Genomic DNA, 10,987 nt, shown 5'->3' on the forward strand with positions numbered 1-10,987 from the left:
CTGGAGTTGAGCTGCATGAAAGTGAAAGTGAAGTCACTCAGTCATGTCTGACTCTTTGCGACCCAATGGACTGTAGCCTACCAGGCTCCTCCGTCCATGGGATTTTCCAGGCAAGAGTACTGGAGTGGGTTGCCTTTTCCTTCTCAGTTGCTTGTATATTTTGAGATGTGTTTTGTGGCCTAGTCTGTGATCTATCCTGGAGAACATTCCATATGAGCTTGAAAAGAATGTGTATTCTGAACATCTAAGTTATTTGTTTTAGTTTCTGCTCTTAAAAATATTATTTATAAATATGTGGCCCTTAATACTTCTAAAAAGTGTATCCACATGCACAGAAGATTTATAGTTTTTGCCCAATTTTAGGAGCTTTACAGAACCTATGTAAACCTGTTGAGAAAACTGTTTTCCAGATTCAGAATCCATGTTATTAACATTAATTTAAAACAATGTCATTTCTAATAACAGTGCTATTTATACTCCAAGTCAAATGTAGCACCCTATGATACTTTAACCCTAGAGAGTTTCTTCTAGTTTAGCGATCATCCTTTATAAATACTATTTAGGGAAAATTAATAAGTAATATTTTCTACTATACTATTCAAAATATGCTTTCACAAGGACGTTTTATTTCACACCTATTTTTGAGTAAGGAAAATTTTTTTCTGATTTTTTTGCTTGTTTTTCTCTAACAAAAAAGAAAAGGAAATGATGGCTTTATGTAACTGCACTAACATGGATATCAGTAGAGGCTTAACTAAAATTTGGTCTTCTGACTCAGTCCTAAATTCTATTCACTTTACCAGTGGATCTCGGTGCTAATCTTTGACCAGCACCTGACTGTATGATTTTACATAACCACAGTATAGAGAGAAAAGCAAACAGAAGAGAAGTTTTATAAAGTAAAGGTACATGTTTTCAGAAGTGTCCTGTATTTTAACATGTTGCCTTTTGTGTATATAATAGCTTATTTTAATGACAAAATAAAATGTTGCCAACTTTAAACTTGAGCCTCAGTTTATTTTCTAATTTACAAAACTCTGAATTCTAAGGATTATCTTCTATTCTACAGATATCTAAGATTCATTCAGTTAACATAAGCCTAACTGAGCTATTACTAAGTTTGCTTTTCTCTCTCCTCTTCACTAAAATAATATGTAAGCATTTGACTTAGCCTTACTATGCTTGTGATGTATACTTTCATGCGTAATATTTATCTAATAAGTCAAATCCTATCAAAATCTGGAACATATTTAAATTGATGATCTCATTAATTTTCAGTCATCTTAAATTTTAAGTAATAAGGAACAATGATAGTTAAAATAATTATTGCTAATGAATACCATCTCAGATATTAATTTAATTCCCTGTTGCTCACTTAAAGGAGTTTTTAACCAAAAATATCCTACTATTTATAGATAATACTTCATTCATATAATCTGCAGAGAGTCAGATATTCTTATAGCCTTATTAGCTTATTAGCTAGTGTCAGTAAAATTAAATCACATTTTGATCTTTTTTTTTATTATTTTCAGTCATCTATTCAGAAAACATTCTCAATTAAGTACATAAAAATGTAGATTCTCCTTTGGAGAGCTATTTTAAAAGGTGATCAATAATTTTAGGATATTTTTCAAAACCTGATTTTTGAGGATTATTTTCAGAACTCCTGTTTATGTTAGAAAGGTGGCGCTGGTGGTAAAGAATCTGCCTGTCAATATAGAAGTAGTAAGAGATGCAGGTTTTATTCCTGGGTTGCAAAGATCCCCTGGGGGAGGAAATGGCACCTCACTGTATTATTCTTGCTGAGAGAATCCCATGAACAGAGGAACCTGGTGGTCTACAGTTCATGGGGTTTCAAAGAGTCAAACATGTCTGAACGTCTGAGCAGCATTCTTTTATTATACCTTTAAAAAATAAAAATATTCGCTATACTTTTATTAATAAATTTTGAATGTTGGTCACATGATTAAAAATATATATGACCAAAATGTATATGCAGTATGTTACTTCTTTTTCCTGGTACAGTTTCATTGGTCTGTTTTCCTGTTTATGTTTCAGCAACTTATGAACTATAGTAATCAAGATTGCTATATAGTAACATTCACTTACTCGTTCAATAAAAATACATAAATTTTTTTGTTATTTTTTAAAAATATCTTCAATCTAGTTAAATGCTGTAATCAGAATGGGCTAATATGTCTTTCTTAAAAAGTACAATTCTGCTTTACTCTGAACTAAAGAAAACTTTTTATTTTTTTCCTTATAGGAGAACTTAAACATATTCTTTTAATTTCAACAATATGAAGCTAATTTTGATATGAGAATTGATGAGCAAAATGCAAGTTAGAACTTACGTAATTTTGAATGTATAAGGTAAAAGCTCCCTACCAAACAAGGCAAAGCTTTCACTGAAAGCTTTTATTATTTCTAAATTAAATTTCAATAAAACTAGTTCTTATTGCTCTAGTAAAGATAGCTTAAATACCAGTTTCAATCAATAAGTATAGTTGCTACTTCTGCATTTTATAGGACATAATATATGCTTGAATAGCTAGATTGTGATTATGCCACAAGAACCTTCCATATGTACTTTCCTTTTGGGAGTAAATACATAAACCAATATTCATTGTTACTTTATTACTCTAAGCAAAGTAATTTGGACTTGGAAAGGCCAGATCATGAGGCAAAGCAAGCTTTTAAGAGAGCTGCATGGTAGCTTTGTTCTTCAGCAGTAGCAGTGACTATCCAACGATTATCCCCTCTTATAATGTTTGAAGTTGGTTCATATAGAATGTGGACAATTAGTAGTAAGTGCTAATTTTGCCTCTTTCTCCCTGGCAAAGCCATAAGAGGTTAATCCAGCTCTCTGTTTACTCTAGAAATGGTGGCAGGTATAAAACACACAAATTTAATATCTAGTTTCATTTTAAATTCATGACTTAGATGGTTTTTAGTGCTGCCTGATATTTCTACTACATGCATGTAGTATTTAATAATTAATATTAAATAAAAATAATAGGGACATATGAATTAGTCTGTTCTCTCATTATCCCAAAATTCTGTTTCACATCTTCCCTCTTTTCAAACCCCCCATCCCTTCAATATCCTGCTCACTCTCAGCTGAAGAGTTTATTCATTGTTACACTAAAGTAGAAGTTCTCAGATGATAACTACATTCCACCAGTGAGAAAAGTAAATTGGCATTCTGGATTTTTTTTTTCTGAGGAGAAGGAATATATAATATGCAGCACAATACACTGGGCCCCATCATGCCCAATGTACCATAGTGGAGAATGTAGAGTCAAATCTCTCGCTCCCATACGTGTACACCCAGACAGACACACACACACACACACACTCTTCCCAAACAGAAAAGAAGAGAAAACATGCCCCAGGCACTGGCTCAGAACAGTTATCAAAGCGTACTCCTGAGCACTCCCTGACACTACTTATCCTGGCAGTAAAATGAGGCCTCCACTTTCTGGTTCTCCTCCTTCCCTGTGTCTCTCCATAATTCAAGTGTTTCTTCATCATGTCTGTGACTCATTCTGAGGTGAGCACTGAGGAAAAAGAGGTTCCACAGAACACAGACTAGTATAGCTGGGGGTGGGTGGTATGTAGGATTTTTCAAAGAGCTGTATAGTCACATGTGTGAGTGTATGTATGGCTACCCAGGTTTCTGTTGTTAATGTAGTTAACACTTTTAAGTCCCTGTGAAGTTGCCTATTTCTTTACTTCTGCGAAGTTCCTTGGATGACTCATTATAACCAAGAAATTGTCTGGTTGTAATTTTCAAGCACTAGAAGATTCTTGTGTTTTACCTACTGTGTTCCATTTGTCTTCCCAAGCCTGAAATTGGTAGTTACCATGCAACCAAAGAAAAGTATAATTAAGAAGATGACATTTTTAATATGGTCATCATCAGTGCACTAATGTCAATACATGTCAGGGATTATCAGTGGAAGATGTTTTTAAAAAGTCTGGTGGAAAAGTGGGGGGCATTGAGGACAGAGGGGACATATACCTATGGCCGATTCATACTAATATATGGCAAAAAGCTTCACAATATTGGAAAGTAATTGGAGAATTCCAATTAAAATAACTAAATAAATTTTTAAAGAGTAATATGTAAGAATAAAGCTAACAATATTAATAAAACAAAAAATAAAGCAAAGGAAGTCTGGTAGATACAGCAGTGACACTCCTGCTAAGATTACCTGCCTGCAATAACTGCTTTAAGAATTTCCATTTGGGCTGCAGAGTAGCGACACTTGGCTTTTCCCCTTGTGCAGGGCTCTGAATTATGGCCCTCTCGGTGATGTCTGCACGGGCAGAGAGCACCCCCACTGTCGTAATGGCATTTCCTTTGATTCTTGCTTACAGCTATGATAACTTTGTCCTTAATTCATATTTTTCTTCATGAACTTTGCTAAAAACAGCAAGAAGGAGTCATCGCATGGAATATCCTAAACATTCCCTACCATTTTCTTTGGTTTTACCATCTCGGTAAGTGTGTAGTCTGTTCTCAAAAATACATCAAGTAATGGTTTGACCAAATGTCTATTTATTTTTCCTTTTTTTTTTTTTTTAGTTGGAGGATAATTGCTTTACAATACTGTGTTGGCTTCTGCCGTACAACATGAATCAGTCACAAGTATACATGTATCGCCTCCCTCTTGAACCTCCCTCCCACCCCCCACCATATCCTATCCTACCCCACTAGGTTGTCACGGAGAAACAAGGTGAGCTCCCTGTGGCACACAGCATATCCCATTTACTATCTGTTTTACATATGGTAATGTATATGTTTCTGTACTATTCTCTCAATCCACCCCATCCTCTCCTTCCCCACTGTGTCCACAAGTCTGTTCTCTATGTCTGTGTCTCCACTGCTGCCCTGAAAATAGGTCCATCAGTACCATCTTACTAGATTCCATATGTATGCCTTAATATACATTTGGCTTTCTCTTTCTCACCTACTGCACTCTGTTTAATAGGCTCTAGGTTCATCTACCTCATTAGGTCAAATGTGTATTAGTATTATTTTAATACCAACTCTATTTTGAACCATATGAAACTCATGCAATATCTCCTCATCACTTTTGTTCGGCCACATTTTAGGTTGTATTACAACCAACACTTCCAAATTATATCTATTTCAAGAAACATGTTTAGTAAATATTTTTAAAAGGTGTAAGCAAGTTAGAGACTTATTTTTCCTTTAGGTAAAATATATATGGAGTAAGACAGCGCATGTCTTCTTGTGGTGGCTTTATACTTATTAGAGACTGGTAATGAGTGTCTTTGTAGTAGGAAATGGCAACCCACTCCAGTACGCTTACCTGGAAAATTCCAAGGACAGGGAAGTCTAGCGGGCTACCTTCCATGGGATCTCAAAGAGCTGGACACAACTGATCATGCACGCAATGAGCATCTTCCATTTTCAGTACATCAGAGATACAGGCAGACCTCCTTTTACAGTACTTCACTTTATTGCACTTCACAGATGCTACATTTTTTTCACAAATTGAAGATTTGTGGCAACTCTGACTCTAGAAAGTCTAGTAGAGCCTTTTTTCCAAAGCATGTCCTCATTTCCTACCTCTTTGTGACATTTTGGTTATTCTTGCAGTATTTCAAAATTTTTCATCATTAGTATATTTGTTACAGTGATCTGTGATCAGTGACATTTGACACCACTATTTTAATTATTTTGGGGTGCCACAAACTGATCCTAAGATGGTGAATTTAGTAAATATTATGTGTGTTCTGACTGCTCCACTGAATGGCTGGTCCCTGGTCTCTTTCCCTCTCCTAGGACCTTACTATGTCCTGAGAAACAACAATGTTGAACTTAGACCAATTACTAACCCTCTAATGACCTGTAACTGTTCAAGTGAAGGGAACATATTAAATCAAAAGTTAGAAATGATTAAGCTTAGCTAGGAAGGCATGTCAGAAGCCAGGACAGGACAAAAACTGACTTGCACCAAACAGCCCAACTGTGAATGAAAAGGCAAAGTTCTTGAAGGAAATTAAAGGTGCTATTCCAGTGAACACATGAATTGTTGGATATTATAGAGCCTTGTAACTGATTCAGACTTTTAGTGGTTGGATAGAAGATCCAACCATCCACAACATTCCCTTAAGCCAAAGCCTAATCCAGAACAAAGTAACTCTATCCAGTTCTGTAAAGGCTGGGAGAGGGGAGAAAGCTGCAGAAGAAGAGTTTGAATGAGCTAGCAGAGGTTGGCTCATGAGATTTGAGGGAAAATGCTATCTCCATATCACAGAAGTACAGATTTACAATGAAGACAAAGCAGCCTGGCATTGGAAGAAGATGCCATCTAGAAGTTTCATAGCTAAAGAGGAGGAGTCAATGATAGCTTCAAAATTTGAAAAGACAGGCTTACTCTCCTGTTAGGGACTAGTGCAGCTGGTGACTTGTAAGTTGAAGCCAAAGCTTATTTACCATTCCCAAAATCCCAGGGTCTTTAAGAATTATGCTAAGTGTACTCTGTCTATGGTCTGTAAATGGAGCAATGAAGCCTGGATAACAAATAGCACATCTGTCCAGAACATGGCTTACTGAATATTTTAAGGCCACTCTTGATACCCATTAATGCCACTGTTGATACCCATTAACACCACTGTTGATATCCATTGCTCAGAAAAATATTCCTTTCAAAACATTACTGCTCATCAACAATGCACCTGGTCACCCAAGAGTCTGATTGAGATGTATAAGATTAATATTGTTTTCATGCCTGCTAACACAACATCTGTTATGCAACCCATGAATCAAGGAGTAATTTCAAATTTCAAGTCATCTTTTCTAAGAAATACATTTCCTAAGGCTATAACTGCCACAGATAATGATTTCTCTGGTGGATCTGGGAAAAAGTAAATTGAAAATTTTCTGGAAAGGATTCAACATTCTAGATGCCATGAAGAACATTCGTGATTCATGGGAAGAGGTCAAAATATCAACCTTAACAGGAGTTCGGAAGAAGCTGATTCCAGCTTTCATGGATTATTTTGTGGAGCCCAAGATTTCAGTGGAGGAAGTAATTGCAGATGTGGTGAAAATTGCGAAAACTAGAATTAGAAGTGGAGCCTAAAAATGTGACTGAAATGCTCCAGTCTCATGGTAAAACTTTCACGAATGAGGAGTTTCTTCTTATAAATGAGCAAAGAAAGCAGTTTCTTGAGATGGAATCTACCCAGGTGAAGATGCTGTGAAGATCATTGAAATGACAACCAGCAATTTAAAATATTGCTTGGACTTAGTTGACAAAGCATCAATGAGTTTGAATAGAATTTCCAATGTTGAAGGTTCTACTGTGGCTAAAATGCTATCAAACAGCAGCATTGCATATTGCAGAGAAATTGCTCATAAAAGAAATTAATCAATCAGTGTGGCAAAATTCATTGTTGCCTTATTTTAAGAAATTGAATCAGTATCTTCCACTATGCTCAGTCAGCACTCATCAATATCAAGAGAGTACCCTCCACCAACAAAGAGATACAACTCAGTGAAGGCTCAGTTGATGGTTAGCATTATTTTAGCTAAAAATAAAAAAAAAAAATAATTTTTTCCATTAAGGTATGCACTTTGTTTTTTAGACATAATGCTATTATTATACGTTTGAATAGTATTGTACACTAGTACACTACAGAATAGTATAAACATAACTTTTGTATGGACTGGGGAAAATTTTTGTGTGACTCACTTTATTGTGATGTATGCTTTATTGTGGTGGTCTGGGACCAAAGCCACATTATCTCCAAGGTATGCCTATAGGAGATTCCTGATGGAGTTTCTTCCTCATTGTAGAGAAGAAGACAGAAAAGGGGTCAGGGAGAAATTGCTTATTTCATTGATCACAGAGAGTGAATCACACTTATTCTCACTGGCCGAAGCTATTACAAGGGTGGCTATGGCATTTCAACTGGAAATATTGTACAACTTCTGTAATACAAGGGTTATTCAATAATAAAGGGAGGTTGGGTATAGAAGAGACTGAATACTTCCATCATCACATCTGCATGTGTACTGCACATTTCACTTCATCTCCACTACTTTGGGTGAAAATTTAGGATCTTTATAAAGATTGAAAAGTATGTTAGAAGTGTATCTGATGCACAATCTTCCCATTGTCTATTATATACTCATTCACAGTTGGTTCTTAGGACATCACTTGTGTGACTTGCCCTCTTTTGGATCATCAAGATTTGCCTCTATACTTAATTATTTACATCAGCCTATAAACCTGTAACCCTTATGAAAGAATGTGTGTTTTAAAACTTTTGTTATATAACCATCCTCTGCCATCTAATGCCAATATCTCTCTTAAGGCCAAGCTGTCCAATGAGGTGGGTGTTACCTTTTGAATTACATAAATAAAATACAGTGAGAATTCAATTTCTCAGTTGCACTGGACACATTCATTCAAGTGTTCAATAATCGCATATGGCTAGTGACTAACATATTGGGCTGTACTGATTATATACTACCATCTTAGTACAATATATATTGGATAGCCCTGTATAATGAAAATATACAAACTTCTTAGCACCAGAAGATAATAAAACAGTAACTATCAAAACTTGAGAGATGCAACAAGTTTTTAATATGAAGGAAAATGTGTAGCTTTAAGTGCATACTTTAGAAAAGCACTTCAGCTCTAATGAGCTTAGAAAAACACAAAAACTCTAGTGATTATAAGGAAAATAAATGAATCAAATGGAAAACAGGCACATGAAAAGGATTAGCAAAGCCAAAAGTTGGTTCTTTGAAATTAGTAATAAAATCCATTAAGCACTATTAAGGCTTATCCAGGAAAAACAAGTGTCTCCTACAAAATAAATGTTAAGAATAAAAATAGGAATCCTAAATATACGGAGGAGAGAGCGAATGTTGCTGAAGTGAAGGTCCACATGATGTTGGCTCTGTCTCGGTAGTGAGTGATGTCAAAAAAGCAAAATGACACTCTGTAAGAAGTCTTTAAGAAAGTGAATAATGCTTTGAAATGCATTAGTCAGTCAGTCAGTTCAGTCGCTCTGTCGTGTCCGAATCTTTGTGACCCCACGAATTGCAGCACACCAGGCCTCCCTGTCCATCACCAACCCCTGGAGTTCACTCAAACCCATGCCCATCGAGTCGGTGATGCCATCCAGGCATCTCATCCTCTGCCGTCCCCTTCTCCTCCTGCCCCCAATCCCTCCCAGCATCAGGGTCTTTTCCAATGAGTCAGCTCTTCACATGAGGTGGCCAAAGTACTGGAGTTTCAGCTTCAGCATCAGTCCTTCCAATGAACACCAAGGACTGATTTCCTTTAGGATGGACTGGTTGGATCTCCTTGCAGTCCAAGGGACTCTCAAGAGTCTTCTCCAACACCACAATTCAAAAACACCAATTCTTCGGCACTCAGCTTTCTTCACAGTCCAACTCTCACATCCATACATGACTACTGGAAAAACCATAGCCTTGACCAGACGGACCTTTGTTGGCAAAGTAATGTCTCTGCTTTTTAATATGCTGTCTAGATTGGTCATAACTTTCCTTCCAAGGAGTAAGCGTCTTTTAATTTCATGGCTGCAGTCACCATCTGCAGGGATTTTGGAGCCCCAAAAAATAAAGTCTGACAAAGGGAAACAAAAATAATTGTTATCAGTTTGAGAAAATCACCTGTGATCTTTGACACCAGAAGAATGGACTTTTTTTTTAAGACAAGTTCAGACTTAGCAGGCAGAAGTCCATCAGAACATGCCCAAACCAAGGGAAGAATATTTGTTTAACCATTCATTCCACCAAAGACTTTTTTGGAATCTGCTCTGCATTCAGGTCACAGTTCCTGTGTCACCACTTTGGCAATGAACAGTTCTCTGCTCTGCGTTAATGGTGCTTGTGCAGGGGTCAGTGCCTGACTCTTCAAGCACTCTGTGAGTTCTTAGGAGGTGTTCAGTGTCAAAGTTCTGGATGGAAGTACCCAGGGAATCCCTGCCAAGAGCTCAAGCCACTGTCGCCAGCAAGGGGCTGAGGAGAGAGATCTAACCTCCTTGCCTCCCACTAAGACTCAAAAAAAAGAGTTTCTCCCCAAGTAGGACATATGTGTGGCAGTTGAAAGGTAGTCCAACACACAATGGTACATCTTATTATTGTAACTGTTTTTCAAATTAGAGTTTAAACTTTCATATAGCAGAACCTAAGTATATCTCACTGATCTCAGTAAATACATGTTGACCCATAGTTTTAAGTTTGACAGATTTGTTTTTCAGATTTATTGCTTTTTATGTGGTAGATAGAGTTTCACAAGGTAACAAATTATGAGAACTTCATTTTGGTAACAGACTTAAGTACAGTCGTTAAAATGGTGATTAAATAATTGTGAGAGGAAACTAGAATAACTTGTCAAGCTAGATAGATCATCTCTATTGAAATAAGTACCCTGCAGAGTGGAGACTCAAACTAAGAGCGTTGTGGCCTTGCTTTAAGGTTCTGTTAAATGCGGCCTTGGATGTGGAGGACATCTGAACTGTAATTGTTTATATTCCATGGCCTGGATGCGTGTCACTTCATCTTTTGATTAGACCTTTCAACTGACTGTTGCTAACTATTAGTGAAATCAGGGTCATGTGTATGCACGCTTGTGGATTTTAAGATTTTAGAGCTTATTCCATAGTGTAAGGTAATGTCTTTGAGGGCAGTCATCACATGTTCTTATCACAGGAAAATGCAATTTTAAAAATTGAATTCTATGTAGCACTTAATTTTCTTATGAATCAGTATCTACTTATTGACATTTAAATTCATTCTACAAATACGCATTGAGTCCCCATAAGGTGCTAGGTATGCTTCTGTGGCTGGTGATAATGGCAGTGAATGAATCTGTCCTAAACCCCTGTCCTGATAGAGCAGATGCCAGAGTTTGCAGTATATCTGAGAGGTGTTTGCATATCCAGTGAGATTTCAATATGCTTCTGA

General features: G+C 36.6%; 1 pseudogene; it reads left to right on the top strand.

Annotated features, from left to right (window-relative positions):
- LOC122447248 overlaps positions 1–10,537 on the top strand; it is a 68,567-nt pseudogene extending 58,030 nt beyond the window's left edge.
- Positions 10,538–10,987: the final 450 nt, after the last annotated feature.

This window comes from Cervus canadensis, chromosome 9, assembly GCF_019320065.1.
Source record: "Cervus canadensis isolate Bull #8, Minnesota chromosome 9, ASM1932006v1, whole genome shotgun sequence".
Taxonomy (NCBI): domain Eukaryota; kingdom Metazoa; phylum Chordata; class Mammalia; order Artiodactyla; family Cervidae; genus Cervus; species Cervus canadensis.